The sequence below is a fragment of the Brachyhypopomus gauderio genome, chromosome 9 (genome assembly GCF_052324685.1).
Source record: "Brachyhypopomus gauderio isolate BG-103 chromosome 9, BGAUD_0.2, whole genome shotgun sequence".
Classification (NCBI taxonomy): Eukaryota; Metazoa; Chordata; class Actinopteri; order Gymnotiformes; family Hypopomidae; genus Brachyhypopomus; species Brachyhypopomus gauderio.
This window is the reverse complement of record NC_135219.1, coordinates 13,534,789-13,545,783: the sequence shown is the minus strand read 5'-3', so window position 1 is coordinate 13,545,783 and position 10,995 is coordinate 13,534,789.

The window sequence follows — 10,995 nt, the reverse complement described above, 5'->3', positions numbered from 1 at the left end:
TGACTCCGTATGATATCCGTGAGCTGGCGGACCGTTTCGGTGAGAGTCGCGATTGTTGCTTCTGCTGGATCCATGTTGAGGCGAAGTATTTCTGTTACGAATTGACCAGGCAGAGAGGGATCCAAATGCGGAAGAACACCGCTTTTATTGAAATGAGAAGCTGGTACAGAAACAGGCAGGGGAATCACGAGTACTAGGATAAGTAACAGCGTGTTCTTGGCGTGGTCAGGACGGTCCAGGGTCATACCGGGGGAGCAGAAGTCAGGAGGTACAGAGGGATCAGGCAGGAGACAAGGTCGGGGACGTAAGCGAGGGTCAGAACACAGGAAAGCAGACAGGTAATAGAACGGCTTGGTATGCGGCATGAGTCGGCAATACTTCGCGACTGAGACGTGCTGGGGAAGGTGTATAAGTGTGACTGAAAAGGGGGCGTGGTAATGAGGGGCAGGTGAGGCTGGTTAGGGAAGATCAGGTGGCATTCCTTACAGTGATTCAAATTTGCATTTTAATGTAACAACCAACATAGCAGATGGGTTGTTTCTAAGCCTTTGACTATTTATAACAAATTTATAAATCTATAAATCCAGCGCTTTGAACAAAGTAGCATGTTGTTCTGGATGGGGACAACACTGTAGAAAGAAGACTAATAAAAGGTGGGGGGGCTACATAGGAATGTTTATTTTCCTCTTTATTTACCCCCCTGGAAGGCATGAGCTCAGCGTGGGGTTACAGCGTGGGGTGTTTGTTTCTTCTCGTCACCCTGGACGTCTCTTCATTTGTACTTCGTAGTGTCAAGGAATGTTTGTCAGCGAACAGAATTCGAATTATGTGTAGTCTCATTGAGGTAAACACCTCATTAGTGAACAGTGCCAGTCATAACATACTGGGATCATATCTCTCTTACTTGTGTATTGCTGATATAGGGACAGTGGTACCACTTAGACCATACTAATAATCACAGTACTATAAAGAGGGAGATGCTGATTCTGGATCAGCATTCTGAGACATTTGACAAACACAGACCTTTGTTTGGGAATATTTTAGTGTATGTACATCTATTCTCTTGCATTTCATATTGTTAGAAAACATTCCCCTCAGTGGACTATGACACTAGTGTAATAAAGTCAGTTGGAGAGAGAGAGGGGGGGGGATGTGTGAAAACATGGCTGACTGACATGTGCATGGACCACCTTCGACAGCCACGTTCCTCTCATAAGACCACGGCTGAAAATGCATTTATTTTGGTATGAGTTGTCAGTTTCTACCATACATCCTAAACTATACTGTGTATCCATTTAATTATATATTTTTACATTTGAGTACATGTTTGTTTTACAAAGTGGTTCTAAGTGTCTAGGTGACATACCTACAGGGTATACTGGATGAGGAGTTAGAGAGTGCACCTTATTAGTGTTAAAGGTCAGAAGGTTTTGTTCACATGCTCTGGACACCGAAGAGCAGAGACAGAAAGGTGTGTAGCTCATTTCAATATGCAGGATTATCTGAACGAATTGTACAATCGTAGCACGTTTAAGACAATTAATTCTGAGGCACTGAAATGCTTCATTTTAAATAGCAAATGGCTCCCTCATGATCAGGGTGATTTGAGAGATTAGAGAGGTACTTTTCTTGTGGATATAATCATTAGACTTTACTCCTAGCAGGACGACTAGCTCATGTTGATGTGAGCTGTTCTTTTATAGCATCCCTCCAGGAAACAGCACGTAAGAGGAAGGTAAGATCTGAGATTTGAAGAGCACTTTGTGCACTGTGGAATTACAGGCGACTAAAAACATGGGCACCCAATTAGTAACTATATTTTATTACAATTAAATTAATCAATAATTATTCAAAAATACATATTTAACACCAAATGAAAATAATCTAGGTGACTTGCAGCCCTTGTACATGCTATGTATTTAAATATATAAGGAAACCAAAATAAACCTATATGTAATTACTGTTAACGTAGCAGGGGTTTGTCCACATAGATCCCACACATGGGGAAACACAGTGGTGGGTTTTACAAAGTTAGAACATGGACAGACCCGTTTATATTCTTGTTTCCTTTGAACATTATTAGCATACATTAGTTCATTCATATTCATCACATTTATTTTTAATAAGCAAGCGTCCAAAACCAGTTCACTTCTGTCATTCACATCATTTCATAGGGAGAAAGTCACCCATGCACTGGATTTAAATTATTTGAGGTTTTATCTTTGTTTGGGGAATCACTTTGACAATTTATATCAATCACTTTGACATAAATACAGTATATTATACTGACATTCTCTCCTGAGGTTCTTTATGGAGACATAGACTTATAATATTCTCCTGAGATTATTTATGGAGACATATACATATAATACTCTCCTGAGGTTCTTCATGTATACATAGACATATGATTCTCTCCTGAGGTTAGTTATGGAGACACTTAGTGGCTGTGATATGTGGTTGGCTGTGGTATGGGGTTGGCTGTGGTATGCGGTTGGCTGATATACATGGTTGGCTGTGATATGTGGTTGGCTGTGATATGTGCCTCTGATGGATAATGAGGCTTATCAGTGTCCTGGCTCTCTGCTGTTCAGTTTGCAGGTAATTTTGGCCTTTGGCCCTTTAGATTCCTTTGCCTACACTGTATATGGAAGCTTTCAACTCAATAATTCAATATGATGTTGTAATGCTGTGATGCTTTAATGCACCTTAAACTGTCAGTATAACAAGATGTTTGAAGTGAATCTAGGGTCACTACTCTGGAGGTGAAGAACCTGGTGTTGCAGACCCTCTGAATTTAAATGAATTTCAAAACCTCGTCCACTATTTGAACTTGGTGGATATGCAAGGATTTTTCTACAGAACATCAATGTAATGTATGGCCCCTCCCCCAGCTATCAGGTCCTTGTTTTCATTCACCTTGTGCTTTGTTGTTTTGGTTTCAGTTGTCACGCCTCCTGGTTAAGTTCTCCACCCCTTGTTATTGTACTCACCTGTTTCTACTTTGTTGCCTTCATAGTCTGTGTATTTAAACCCCATGTTTCTACAGCCCATGTTATTTTCCTACTCCCATCTGATTAGCCACTGTGTTGTGTTTCTAACCCACCATTGTACATAGCCTTGATTGTTTCTAGAGCCTCGTTTGTACAGTAACTCTGTGTCTACGTAGCCTGTCGTTTGGACTTTACCTTCAGTAAGTCTGTTGTGTTTTGTAACGCTGGGTGCGGGCGGAATGACGAGGCACAAAGTCTGACGCAAACAGTTGTTACTTTATTTGGACTGATAATTGCACAGACAGCGCACATATAACAAAAAACTTACGTGCAAGACCGATGAACACACGCCCCAAGGGGAGGGGTCCGGGCTGTAGCGTGACAGAGCCCCCCACCAAAGGCACTACCCATCCCGCTGTGCCAGCATAGATTGAACGCCCCAGACCCACACCGATAGGCAGGTCCGGAGCCGCCGATCATGCGTCCGGGAAAAGTCCGCCCTCTGTGGAGAGTCCACCATGAACCACTTAGAACACCTTCCCTGGTAAGACAGAGGGAAAAGACATTAGACACACATAACAGCACATTCACAAAGACACAGACAGGAACATTAATTAACAAGGGCACATAAGGAAAAGGGGATTTGGGAAAAACACAGGGATAGACACAAACACCGGTACTGGCAGACACAGGAACATATTTATCATGGTCAGGAGGGCTGCCAAGGGGGAAAACCCTCCCTGGCCTGGAGGCACTGCAGTGGGTGGTTCTCCTGTCTTTGGAGCGAATCCTCCACCGCGTGTGGTGAATGCCCTTGCAGCCCTCTCGGTTGGCGCACAACCAGTTTCCTTGGAAGCCGTCGGTGAACACGGCACAGGGTAAGCCTGCCGCTGTTCTTTCTCCTCCCTCCAAACTTTGGCAGTTCTAGATTGCACGGAGGCACACCCTCCGCCCGACGCCTCTTCTCCCTCACGATCTCCCCAGAGTGTTCTGATGGAGGTGGGCTCTCCGCCTCCCTCACCGCACAGGACTCGCCCTCTGAGTACTCGGCTGAAGGAGGGCTTGGTTCCTCCCCGCAGTACTCAGTTGAGACTGAGCACTCAGACAGAGGGGGGCTCGCGTCATTCCCGTAGTCTTCAGCAGAGACTGAGCACTCAGACGGAGGGGGGCTCGCGTCATTCCCGTAGTCTTCAGCAGAGACTGAGCACTCAGACAGAGGGGGGCTCGCGTCATTCCCGTAGTCTTCAACAGAGACTGAGCACTCAGACGGAGGGGGGCTCGCGTTATCCCCGTAGTATTCCGTGGGGGCAGAGCACTACGACGAAGAGGGGCTCACATCATCCCCGTAGTACTCCGTGGGGGCAGAGTACACGGATGGGGAGTAGCTGGCTCCTCAGTCCGTCTCCTCCTCTTCTGACTCCCCACTCCCGAACTCGCACTCGTGAGGGGTCATGCCCACCATTCCTGCATATACTACTAACGGGTCTTCAGGGGGGGCGTGGAAACATCATCGAGGGGAACTCCCCGCCTGCCAGCTGCCAAGGCAGAGCAGTCCCTCAGAACAGTCCCTGCAGTTACTACACAGTCCCTGTAGTTACTACACAGTCCCTGCAGTTACTACACAGTCCCTGCAGTTACTACACAGCCCCTGCAGTTACTACACAGTGACTGCAGTTATTACACAGGCCCTGCAGTTACTGTGCAGCCCCTGCAGTTACTACACAGTCCCTGCAGTTAAATGAGACAGTCTAGTCTTCGCAAGACGTATGTTTGCGTGACCACGCTCTGCCCCGTTACATACTGTAATAATTAACTTTAATGCCAGAGTTGCTGCCACACTCCAGAAATGTTTAAAATTTAATCTGTCCCGCATATGACCTCATATAGAGCTAATTTCCTCTGTTTTATTTTCTCCACATGGCTGCCTGCCTACTCGAGGAACACTGAGATGAGGAGAGACAAACCTTTCCCGAGATCCATCCTGGGCCGGCCACCTCCTGCCTAACCAGATATGATGAAGGATCAACCCATTGCCCTGACTAACCAGTGTGGATGAAGGATAAACCCACTACTCTGGGCCCTCTCACTGCCCCAAATCCTCCTCTGCTATGACTAACATTACCAACCATCAAGAGGTTTAGGACTGAACAGGAATTACATAAAGAACTAATGTATATAAATACACACCAAGATGGAATTTATTTATCCCTCACATCTTTTCTTTGTTTTTCTCTCTTTAAGTTGTTGCCATGGTGACCGGCGTCAGCCAGAGGAGGATCGGTTCCCCCCCTGAGTCTTGGTTCCTCTCAAGGTTTCTTCCTCATGCCCTTAGGGAGTTTTTTCTTGCCCCTTTCTCCCTTGGCTTGCTCACTGGGGGCTTGGACTTGGACATTTGTAAAGCTGCTTTGTGACAACAATAAAATTTGATTGATTGATTGACAAGGAACAGCTGTTACGAAGAGCAATGATGAACACACACACCCCAAAACACACACATAAACACATGGTCCACACACATGGACACAGACAAACATAAATGCACACAGACATGCCGACTGAGGCTGACACTGATTACTGATGAGGTTCCTGGAACTGAGATAACTGTAAAAATTGTTTTCAGAGCGAGTGAATGTAATATTCTGCCCCAGAACCTGTATTTTTCCCTCTGTGCTTTATTTACAGTAACAAGGACTTGTTGTAACAAGTGCAGTGTAGTAAGGCAAGACCTGAACATGCATGTCTACCTGTGAACATGTATGACTACATGTATTTCTATCCGTGAAGGTAGAATGCTTCTGAGCATGTTGGACATGACCACAGGAGAGAAGGAGAGAGATGGTGAGGCCCAGAGGTTCACTGCCTGCCAACCTGTACAGACTATCAGCCATGACTTGTTGTTGTCAACAACGCTGATGATGCAAGGTATGGTGGGTGAGCCATGCTCTAAACCAGATTTGCTGCAAGAATTTCTGTCCCAACCATGTTAAAGTGAAACTCATCAGCCTTAAACTGATTTCTGCGTTCCCACAACAGGTTGAAATTGTTTATAACATTGTCTTTGTGAACAGCACAGGGGTGAAGCAGTTACTACACAGTCCCTGCAGTTACTACACAGTTCCTGCAGTTACTACACAGGCCCTGCAGTTACTACGCAGTCCCTGCAGTTACTACACAGGCCCTGTATTTACTACACAGCCCCTGCAGTTACTACACAGTCCCTGCAGTTACTGTGCAGTCCCTGCAGTTACTACGCAGTCCTGGCAGTTACTACACAGTCCCTGCAGTTACTACACAGGCCCTGCAGTTATTACACAGTCCCTGCAGTTACTGTGCAGCCCCTGCAGTTACTACACAGTCCCTGCAGTTACTACACAGTCCCTGCAGTTACTACGCAGTCCCTGCAGTTACTACACAGTCCCTGCAGTTACTACACAGGCCCTGCAGTTACTACACAGCCCCTGCAGTTATTACACAGGCCCTGCAGTTACTGTGCAGCCCCTGCAGTTACTACACAGTCCCTGCAGTTACTACACAGTTCCTGCAGTTACTACACAGGCCCTGCAGTTACTACGCAGTCCCTGCAGTTACTACACAGGCCCTGTATTTACTACACAGCCCCTGCAGTTACTACACAGTTCCTGCAGTTACTACACAGGCCCTGCAGTTACTACGCAGTCCCTGCAGTTACTACACAGGCCCTGTATTTACTACACAGCCCCTGCAGTTACTACACAGTCCCTGCAGTTACTGTGCAGTCCCTGCAGTTACTACGCAGTCCTGGCAGTTACTACACAGTCCCTGCAGTTACTACACAGGCCCTGCAGTTATTACACAGTCCCTGCAGTTACTGTGCAGCCCCTGCAGTTACTACACAGTCCCTGCAGTTACTACACAGTCCCTGCAGTTACTACGCAGTCCCTGCAGTTACTACACAGTCCCTGCAGTTACTACACAGGCCCTGCAGTTACTACACAGCCCCTGCAGTTATTACACAGGCCCTGCAGTTACTGTGCAGCCCCTGCAGTTACTACACAGTCCCTGCAGTTACTACACAGTTCCTGCAGTTACTACACAGGCCCTGCAGTTACTACGCAGTCCCTGCAGTTACTACACAGGCCCTGTATTTACTACACAGCCCCTGCAGTTACTACACAGTCCCTGCAGTTACTACACAGTCCCTGCAGTTACTACACAGTCCCTGCAGCTACTACACAGTCCCTGCAGTTACTACACAGGCCCTGCAGTTACTACACAGTCCATGCAGTTACCACACAGTCCCTGCAGTTACTACACAGTCCCTGTAGTTACTACACAGTCCCTGCAGTTACTACACAGTGACTGCAGTTACTACACAGCCCCTGCAGTTACTACACAGTCCCTGTAGTTACTACACAGCCCCTGCAGTTATTACACAGTCCCTGCAGTTACTGTGCAGCTCCTGCAGTTACTACACAGCCTCTGCAGTTACAACACAGGCCTTGCAGTTACTATGCAGCCCCTGCAGTTACTACACAGTACCTGCAGTTACTACACAGGCCCTGCAGTTACTACACAGTCCCTGCAGATACTACTCAGTGCCTGCAGTTACCACACAGTCCCTGCAGTTACTACACAGTCCCTGTAGTTACTACACAGTCCCTGCAGTTACTACACAGTCCCTGCAGTTACTACACAGCCCCTGCAGTTACTACACAGTGACTGCAGTTATTACACAGGCCCTGCAGTTACTGTGCAGCCCCTGCAGTTACTACACAGTCCCTGCAGTTACTGCACAGTCCCTGCAGTTACTACACAGTCCCTGCAGTTACTACGCAGTCTCTGCAGTTACTACACAGTCCCTGCAGTTACTGCACAGTCCCTGCAGTTACTACACAGTCCCTGCAGTTACTACGCAGTCCCTGCAGTTACTACACAGTCCCTGCAGTTACTACACAGGCCCTGCGGTTATTACACAGGCCCTGCAGTTATTACACAGTCCCTGTAGTTACTGTGCAGCTCCTGCAGTTACTACACAGCCTCTGCAATTACAACACAGGCCTTGCAGTTACTACACAGTCCCTGCAGTTACTACACAGTCCCTGCAGTTACTACACAGGCCCTGCAGTTACTACACAGTCCCTGCAGTTACCACACAGTCCCTGCAGTTACTACACAGTCCCTGTAGTTACTACACAGTCCCTGCAGTTACTACACAGCCCCTGCAGTTACTACACAGTGACTGCAGTTACTACACAGCCCCTGCAGTTTCTACACAGTCCCTGTAGTTACTACACAGGCCCTGCAGTTATTACACAGTCCCTGCAGTTACTGTGGAGCTCCTGCAGTTACTACACAGCCTCTGCAGTTACAACACAGGCCTTGCAGTTACTATGCAGCCCCTGCAGTTACTACACAGTCCCTGCAGTTACTACACAGGCCCTGCAGATACTACACAGTGCCTGCAGTTACCACACAGTCCCTGCAGTTACTACACAGTCCCTGCAGTTACTACACAGTGACTGCAGTTACTACACAGCCCCTGCAGTTACTACACAGTCCCTGTAGTTACTACACAGGCCCTGCAGTTATTACACAGTCCCTGCAGTTACTGTGCAGCTCCTGCAGTTACTACACAGCCTCTGCAGTTACAACACAGGCCTTGCAGTTACTACACAGTCCCTGCAGTTACTACACAGTCCCTGCAGTTACTACACAGTCCCTGAAGAGACTACACAGTGCCTGCAGTTACCACACAGTCCCTGCAGTTACTACACAGTCCCTGTAGTTAATACACAGTCCCTGCAGTTACTACACAGCCCCTGCAGTTACTACACAGTGACTGCAGTTACTACACAGTCCCTGCAGTTATTACACAGTCCCTGCAGTTACTGTGGAGCTCCTGCAGTTACTACACAGCCTCTGCAGTTACAACACAGGCCTTGCAGTTACTATGCAGCCCCTGCAGTTACTACACAGTCCCTGCAGTTACTACACAGGCCCTGCAGTTACTACACAGTCCCTGCAGATACTACACAGTGCCTGCAGTTACCACACAGTCCCTGCAGTTACTACACAGTCCCTGCAGTTACTACACAGTGACTGCAGTTACTACACAGCCCCTGCAGTTACTACACAGTCCCTGTAGTTACTACACAGGCCCTGCAGTTATTACACAGTCCCTGCAGTTACTGTGCAGCTCCTGCAGTTACTACACAGCTTCTGCAGTTACAACACAGGCCTTGCAGTTACTACACAGGCCCTGCAGTTACTACGCAGTCCCTGCAGTTACTACACAGGCCCTGTATTTACTACACAGCCCCTGCAGTTACTACACAGTCCCTGCAGTTACTACACAGTCCCTGCAGCTACTACACAGTCCCTGCAGTTACTACACAGGCACTGCAGTTACTACACAGTCCATGCAGTTACCACACAGTCCCTGCAGTTACTACACAGTCCCTGTAGTTACTACACAGTCCCTGCAGTTACTACACAGTGACTGCAGTTACTACACAGCCCCTGCAGTTACTACACAGTCCCTGTAGTTACTACACAGCCCCTGCAGTTATTACACAGTCCCTGCAGTTACTGTGCAGCTCCTGCAGTTACTACACAGCCTCTGCAGTTACAACACAGGCCTTGCAGTTACTATGCAGCCCCTGCAGTTACTACACAGTACCTGCAGTTACTACACAGGCCCTGCAGTTACTACACAGTCCCTGCAGATACTACTCAGTGCCTGCAGTTACCACACAGTCCCTGCAGTTACTACACAGTCCCTGTAGTTACTACACAGTCCCTGCAGTTACTACACAGTCCCTGCAGTTACTACACAGCCCCTGCAGTTACTACACAGTGACTGCAGTTATTACACAGGCCCTGCAGTTACTGTGCAGCCCCTGCAGTTACTACACAGTCCCTGCAGTTACTGCACAGTCCCTGCAGTTACTACACAGTCCCTGCAGTTACTACGCAGTCTCTGCAGTTACTACACAGTCCCTGCAGTTACTGCACAGTCCCTGCAGTTACTACACAGTCCCTGCAGTTACTACGCAGTCCCTGCAGTTACTACACAGTCCCTGCAGTTACTACACAGGCCCTGCGGTTATTACACAGGCCCTGCAGTTATTACACAGTCCCTGTAGTTACTGTGCAGCTCCTGCAGTTACTACACAGCCTCTGCAATTACAACACAGGCCTTGCAGTTACTACACAGTCCCTGCAGTTACTACACAGTCCCTGCAGTTACTACACAGGCCCTGCAGTTACTACACAGTCCCTGCAGTTACCACACAGTCCCTGCAGTTACTACACAGTCCCTGTAGTTACTACACAGTCCCTGCAGTTACTACACAGCCCCTGCAGTTACTACACAGTGACTGCAGTTACTACACAGCCCCTGCAGTTTCTACACAGTCCCTGTAGTTACTACACAGGCCCTGCAGTTATTACACAGTCCCTGCAGTTACTGTGGAGCTCCTGCAGTTACTACACAGCCTCTGCAGTTACAACACAGGCCTTGCAGTTACTATGCAGCCCCTGCAGTTACTACACAGTCCCTGCAGTTACTACACAGGCCCTGCAGTTACTACACAGTCCCTGCAGATACTACACAGTGCCTGCAGTTACCACACAGTCCCTGCAGTTACTACACAGTCCCTGCAGTTACTACACAGTGACTGCAGTTACTACACAGCCCCTGCAGTTACTACACAGTCCCTGTAGTTACTACACAGGCCCTGCAGTTATTACACAGTCCCTGCAGTTACTGTGCAGCTCCTGCAGTTACTACACAGCCTCTGCAGTTACAACACAGGCCTTGCAGTTACTACACAGTCCCTGCAGTTACTACACAGTCCCTGCAGTTACTACACAGTCCCTGAAGAGACTACACAGTGCCTGCAGTTACCACACAGTCCCTGCAGTTACTACACAGTCCCTGTAGTTAATACACAGTCCCTGCAGTTACTACACAGCCCCTGCAGTTACTACACAGTGACTGCAGTTACTACACAGTCCCTGCAGT